This window comes from Rutidosis leptorrhynchoides, chromosome 7 (genome assembly GCF_046630445.1).
Source record: "Rutidosis leptorrhynchoides isolate AG116_Rl617_1_P2 chromosome 7, CSIRO_AGI_Rlap_v1, whole genome shotgun sequence".
Classification (NCBI taxonomy): Eukaryota; Viridiplantae; Streptophyta; class Magnoliopsida; order Asterales; family Asteraceae; genus Rutidosis; species Rutidosis leptorrhynchoides.
This window is the reverse complement of record NC_092339.1, coordinates 29,912,862-29,920,278: the sequence shown is the minus strand read 5'-3', so window position 1 is coordinate 29,920,278 and position 7,417 is coordinate 29,912,862.

Genomic DNA, 7,417 nt, shown 5'->3' with positions numbered 1-7,417 from the left:
GAAAACCGAGTTTCTGAATATGAGGATGAAGGAAAGTATGATGATTGATGAGTTTTCAGAGACTTTACATCTAAGTTGAGGTTCGTGCAACAGTGGGTACCGACTGAGAAGGATAAAATTCAGCATTTCATGCGGGTGATTAAGCTAGAGTATAGAACAGTTGCGAGATTTGAAACAACCTTGGAGCAGGCTCATGAGATGGCTAAGGTTACTAAGGGTGATGTAATGGAAGCAAAAAGAGAAAGTTCGAGAGGTGGATCTTTTGGGGGAAAATCAGAAAATCAATCGGGTGGGCAGTCGACTCAGCAGTCTAGTAAGCAATCCGGTTTTCGTGGTAAAAAGTCAGGCGGGTTTAAACAGAAAAGTAAGTCTGGTATTAGTGGATCGGGTTCAAGTCAGTCTGGGTGGTGTAATATTTGCAAGTCGACCCATGTAGGTCCGTGTTCTCTAATGACCAGAAGGTGTTTGAAATGTGGAGTGTTAGGTCATGAATCAACAGCTTGTTCTTTTAAGTCTAATGTTTGTTGGAGTTGCCATCAGGAGGGAAATAGATCTGCAAATTGTCCATCTGCATCAAGAGCCGGTTCTGGGGCAGGGTCAGGGGCGAGGTCAGCAACTTCTGGAGGATCTTCTGCTTCTACTGGCGGGCAGAAGAGAAAGAATCCTCCAACAGCAGAGGCGAGGGCATTTCAGATGACGGTAGACACTGCAACTGCTACCGATGACGTCATTACCGGTATGTTCTTGGTTAATTCCTTGCCAGCACGTGTGTTGTTTGATTCAGGAGAGAATCGATCTTTTATGTCCTTAAGCTTCTGTAATAAGTTGAAGTTGCCTGTTAGGATGTTAGATGCGCCTTTGGGAATATAAGTAGCTGATGGTAAAATGGTTCCATGCACATCATCTGTGTCTGGAATTACCATCGAAATCGACGGTCATTCCTTCCCTTTAACCTATTTGTTGATGCCTATACCTAGCTTTAATGTAGTCATAGGCATGAATTGGTTAAGAGCTAATAGGGCTAATATTAAGTGTGATAAGAATATGATTTCTTTTCGTTTGGCCGATGGATCCCGAGTGATAGCTAGGGGAGAGCGCAGTGGATTTAACTTTCCTATGGTTTCCCAAATGAAAGCTCAGAAGTCGATATCGAAAGGGTGTGATTCGTTCTTAGCTTACGTTATTAATGTTAAGAAAGAAAAGAAGTAGGTGACTGATATCCATGTTGTGTCAGAATTTCCCAAAGTGTTTCCAGATGATTTACCAGGGTTACCTCTAGTACGTGAAGTAGAGTATAAAATTGATTTGGTTCCAGGTGCTACACCAGTTGCAAAAGCTCCTTACAGATTAGCTCCGTCAAAAATCCGAGAAATGATGTCTCATATTCAGGAACTGTTAGATGAGGGGTTTATTCGACCAAGTTCTTCACCGTGGGGTGCTCCTGTATTGTTTATGAAAAAGAAAGATGGGTCGCTTAGAATGTGTATAGATTACCGCGATTTGAATAAGAGAACAATCAAGAATAAGTATCCTTTACCAAGAATAGATGATTTATTCGATCAGTTACAGGGTGCTTCCTATTTTTCAAAGATTGATTTACGTTCAGGGTATCATCAGGTACGTGTTGCAGAGAACGATATACTGAAAACAGCGTTCAGAACTAGATATGGTCATTATGAATTTTTAGTTATGTCATTCGGGTTAACCAACGCGCCAGCAGTGTTTATGGATTTAATGAATAGGGTGTGTCATCAGTATCTTGACAAGTTTGTGATTGTCTTCATAGATGATATCTTGATATATTCGAAAATCGAGAAGGATCATGCTACACATCTGAGGTTAGTGTTAGAACTTCTGAAACCAAAACAGTTGTACGCTAAGTTCTTCAAATGTGAATTTTGGCTGCGGGAAGTACAGTTTCTGGGTCATGTAATTTGTGAACAGGGTATCAAAGTGGATCAGTCTAAGATAGAAGCTGTAATGAATTGGAACTCTCCGAAAACACAGACAGAAATTAAGAGTTTTCTGGGTTTAGCAGGTTATTACCGCAGATTTATCAAAGACTTTTCCAAAATAGCAGTCCCATTAAATAAGTTAACCAGAAAAGATGTAGCCTTTCGATGGACTGATGAACAAGAAAAGGCTTTTCAGACTCTCAAACAGTTGTTATGTCAAGCGCTGATTTTAGATTTACCAGAGGGAACAGAAGATTTTGTGGTCTACTGTGATGCGTCATGTGCAGGTCTGGGTTGTGTTTTGATGCAAAGAAATAAAGTTATAGCGTATGCTTCACGACAGTTGAAGAATCACGAACGAAATTACCCTACTCATGATTTAGAGTTAACTGCAGTTGTGTTTGCCTTTAAGCTATGGAGACACTATTTGTATGGTACACATTGTGAAATCTATACAGATCATAAGAGTCTTCAATATATCTTTTCGCAGAAAGAATTAAATATGCGTCAACATCGATGTTTAGAATTGATTAAAGACTACGATTGTGAGATTAAGTACCATCCGGGTAAAGCAAATGTGGTCGCAGATGCTCTGAGTTGAAAGAAAACCGTCGAAAATGTCAAATTTATGAGAATTGAGATAGTTTCAGACTTGATCGATCGTTTGAAAACCGTTCAGTTTGCAGCTTTGAATGATGAAAACCTAAAGACTGAGCAAATGACTAAAAGAAAATTTGACCTATGCAATGATTCTAGAGGATTAAAGACCTATAATGATCGTATTTGGGTGCCTTTGCTTGGAGATTTGAGGGATTTAATCCTTACAGAAGCATATAAATCTAGACTGGCAGTGTATCCAGGCAGTACAAAGATGTACAGAGATTTGAAAACACTGTATTGGTGGCCAACAATGAAGACAGATGTTGCAAGTTTCGTAGAAAAGTGTCATATATGTGCGCAAGTTAAAGCAGAACATCAGAAGCCATATGGGGTCTCTACGACAGTTAGAAATTCCTCAGTGAAAATGGGATCGTATAACGATGAATTTTGTAACCAAGTTACCCCGAACTTAGAAAGGTCACGACATGATCTGGGTGATAGTGGATCGTCTAACTAAGAGTGCTCATTTCTTAGCTACTCGTGAAACAACTTCATTGAGTGATTTGGCAGAGTTGTACATGAAAGAAATCGTTAGTTGACATGGTGTACCGTTGTCAATAGTTTCTGACAGAGATACTAGGTTTATATCGAGCTTTTGGAACAGTTTGCAACAGAATTTGGGTACACGTGTAAATCTGAGTACAGCATATCATCCACAGACAGACGGTCAGAGTGAACGAACGATTCAGACATTAGAAGACATGTTGAGAGCATGTGTCTTAGAATATGGTGGTTCTTGGGATTCGCATCTTCCATTAATAGAGTTTGCTTACAACAATTCTTATCATTCGAGTATCGGTATGCCACCGTATGAAATGTTGTATGGTCGCAAGTGCAGAACGCCGATGTGTTGGTTAGAAGCAGGTGAGAAACAATTTGCAGGTCCCGAAATTGTTCAGATAACCGCAGAAAAGGTTTAAATTGCACGTGAGAAGTTAAAAGCAGCTAGAGATAGATAAAAAATGTATGCTGATCCGCGCAGACGTCCAGTGATATTTAATGTAGGTGATCGTGTGTATTTGAAAGTTTCGCCGTGGAAAGGGGTAATCATATTTGGTAAACGTGGTAAGCTAGCATCGAGATTTATTGGACCATTTCCGATCAAAGAAATTTTGAATGATCAAACTGTTGTTTTAGATCTTCCTTCAGAGTTAGCAGGAATTCACAATACGTTCAATGTGTGTTATCTGAGAAAGTGCAAAGTAGATGATGAAAGTCAGATTCTCCCGTTGAAAGATTTGAAAGTTGATTTGACTAAGAAATTAGTAGAAGAGCCAATTCGAATAGTGGACAAAAAGGTCACCAAGTTAAGAAAGAAGCAGATTCCAATGGTATTAGTGGAGTGGCGGCACAGCTTAGGTTCTAACCTAAAATGGGAAACCGAGGAGTTAATGAGGGCGCGCTATCCCCAGTTGTTTGACCTTGACCAGATCAAGGACGGAATCTTCTTAAGGGGGTAGATTTGTAACATCCTTAATCGGATCTAGCTGTAAGATTACTAGTTTACCCTTAAGTTCGTGTTGATTAAATATATGTTTTAATTTTATGTTAATATTTATTATTAAATAATAATGTAGTTAGGACCAGTTTGTAACAAGGGTCACAGAACAGGTTTGTTTATTTAATTTGAACTTTGTTTGGGTTGCCAAATGATGTACGAAAGATATCAGATAACTGATAAATACCCGTGTGTTGCACAGTGTAGGAATTAACTTAATTAAGTGGCTAGTGGTGTGTTCTTTCTTCCCATTTCTAGATTTTTCTTAAACACTCCGTACTCTCATCCCTTCCAACTACCAAACCCTAATCTTTGATCCTTGTTTTAGAGCTCATATCATTCACATCTTCTTGTTCTTTGTGATTTTGTGATCATTTTAAGGTAAGCATCACTTTGATTCATGTCTTGATTCTTGCTTAAATGGGCTTTTGTGTTCTTGAGTAAAAGTTAGATTTTGATGCTTGAATCCTAATCTTAAGTGTTTTTGTGACTAATTGAGGTTTGAAATATGTTTTATATAGTTTATATGATGTTTTGGAAGTGGTTTTGGTGTTAAATCTTGCAAAAATCGAGTTTTTGGGCCAAAATGGCAAAAATCAGCGTGCTGGACCTGTTCTTCAGCTCCCACACTTCTGACAGGTCACTCGTACGAGTGACTACGTGTTTGAGGCTCAACCACGTGGTTGAGGACTCACTCGTACGAGTGAGGTCTTGTCCGCGCGAGTGAGCACTGGTCAGATTTTGGTAAACTTGAAAAGGCTGTAACTTTTAAACCGTAACTCCGTTTTCGATGAATAAACTATCGTTGGACTCGTCTTGAAGTTTAATTTACAATGATAAGGTTTTAAGAAGCTAGATCAAACTTTATTTTGGTCAGAATTAGGGATTTTTAAGTGTATGCATTGTTGTGCACGCTTTTGAGTGTCGTTATGGGTTGAACTTATGATGTAGACTTATCATATAGTGATTACATGATTGTAGGTATTAATTTATTGCATTAATTGATGTTTGACGTTGTGCTTTTGGGTTGAAACTCGTATAAATAGTTGCTGCTAATGTTCTTCATCACTCGCACGAGTGAGCCTTCACTCGTACGGTTGAGGTAGTCAACCGTGTGGTGGACCGTACGAGTGAGTGGTGATGGAAACTTATGATTTGATTATGATGGTACGTACAGTTGAGACGTGACTCATACGAGTCACTGATTACTCGTGTGATGAACCGTACGGATCAGATTAGTCACTGTAGGATGTTTGGTCATAGACCAAACGTATGAGTAAGCTGTCACCCGTACGATTGAGTGTTCTCAAAGGTACGATTGAGAGTGTTACTCGTACAGTTGACAGACCAGTTATTAAATGCTTAAGTGTTGGTATTTAGTGTTATTGTTTTGTTGTCGGGTTGTTATCGAGACATTATAACTAACTTGTGTATATGTCTTTCTCAGGAGAAAAGGAGAAAGAGAAGGTTCAGTGATTAGACAGCTGAACACCTTCTCAGTTGCTGGTAATCGGTGAGTGGGACTAACTGGAGTATATAGTATATAGTAGCATGTTATATTATGATTGCCACGCTTGTTAGATATACTTACTGATACTGTTAGTTAGTATGTGGTGATGACTGCATGTTAGTTGATGCTTGTCTGCTGGAGCCCAGTGCGTCCCTATTGTGTGGTAGCCTCGGTAGAAGAGATCAACCTGCGGGTTGGGTTCCTCTGTGGTAGCCTAGACAATTGTGGTGTATATATATGTGAATGACGCGTCCGTCGCGTGTGGATTATGTATATACAACACGGTAGTGGAGGAACTTCTGGTAAGCCCAGTCCGATTAGCTGGTGGTTAATGGTTTGGCCGAGCCGCCAGAGTCTCTGTAGATGGCACTTAGGTGAAGTTTGTGTGTCAAACTATGTGACATGATTAGTATAACACTTCTGTATGTTGTGGCCTGTAGTTAGTCGTACTCACTTAGCTTCGTGCTGATTCCCCTCCAGCTCCTCCCAGTATGTTGTCGCTTTGTAGATATTGCTTTTGGGAGAAGACTGGCATGCTAATGTTATGTTTGACAGTGTTTAACTCTGATGAAGTCTTTTATCATATGAACTGTGTTCTTTTGTAAACCGAATGTAATTACGTCTCTTCCATTTAAAACATGTATTTTGTGATGTGGTCATGTGACACTGATAAAGTGTATTTCATAATTAATAAATAAATGCTTCCACCACGTATTAAAAAAAATTAGCAGTGTCATACGAACCTCACAATCACAATCACCATCATCACAGATCTAAAACTGGCCGAACTAACATTTCCGGTTCCGATGATACCGGTGACGGCGGAGACAACGACAATTGGTGGAACGGAGTTAGGGATGGAAGGAGCAACCATGGAGATCTATAGAAGATGAAATTTTTTTGTAGGGTTAGGGTTAGAAAATATTTATACATAGAGTTGAAAGTGGAGTTAATTGTGGTGTTACAGTTGATGATGATGATGTTTAGACTGATTATTTAATATTTAATTTTAATCCTTAAATTATAAATTGAAAAACTACGCTCACTTCAACCAAATACTAGAAATCGATTAGTGTACTTTATAGTTGGCATAGTAAGACAATTAGTTACGTAATTCATAGCTTAACACCCCCTTTAAAAAATCTCACCATAGTCAGACCTTGGTGTCGTCACACTTAAAAGAAGGGCACGCCCATATATAGCAACTTGTTGTAACACTCTCAAACTGGGCTTAGTAGTAAATGACCTTTTTATCCTTAGTTAATATTAATTTATTAATATTAGTGATTTTAATAATTATGTGTGTTCATAATTATTAGTGTATGTGATAAAGTGCGTTTTGTGACAAGGGTCACAGAACAGGTTTCGTTATGTAGATTGGTACTCGTTAGGACCACTTAATGAGGTGTTTCGTGTTTTAGATAACAGGTAAATACCCGTGTGAGACACGGAGGGAGTTTCTTTCCTTTGAAGAAACCTAAATATAGATATATTAGAGTGTTCAGTACCATTTTCTCTCTTTTTGTATAAAGACGACACATACACATACATAAACCCTAATTTGTTTTTCAAACTTAAAATCAAAGAGTGTGGATCAAAGCTTGTGATTTCATTTATCTGATTCTAGTGTTTACAGGGATCAAAACAAGGTAACAATCTCTTAATTTGATGATTAAATTGGGTTTTAAGTAGGTTTTGTAGAAATGAGTTTTTGATGCTTGAATCTTGTTGATATGTGTTTGTTATGCTTAATTGATGTTAGAAATAGTTTACATATGTGTTATGTGTTATTCT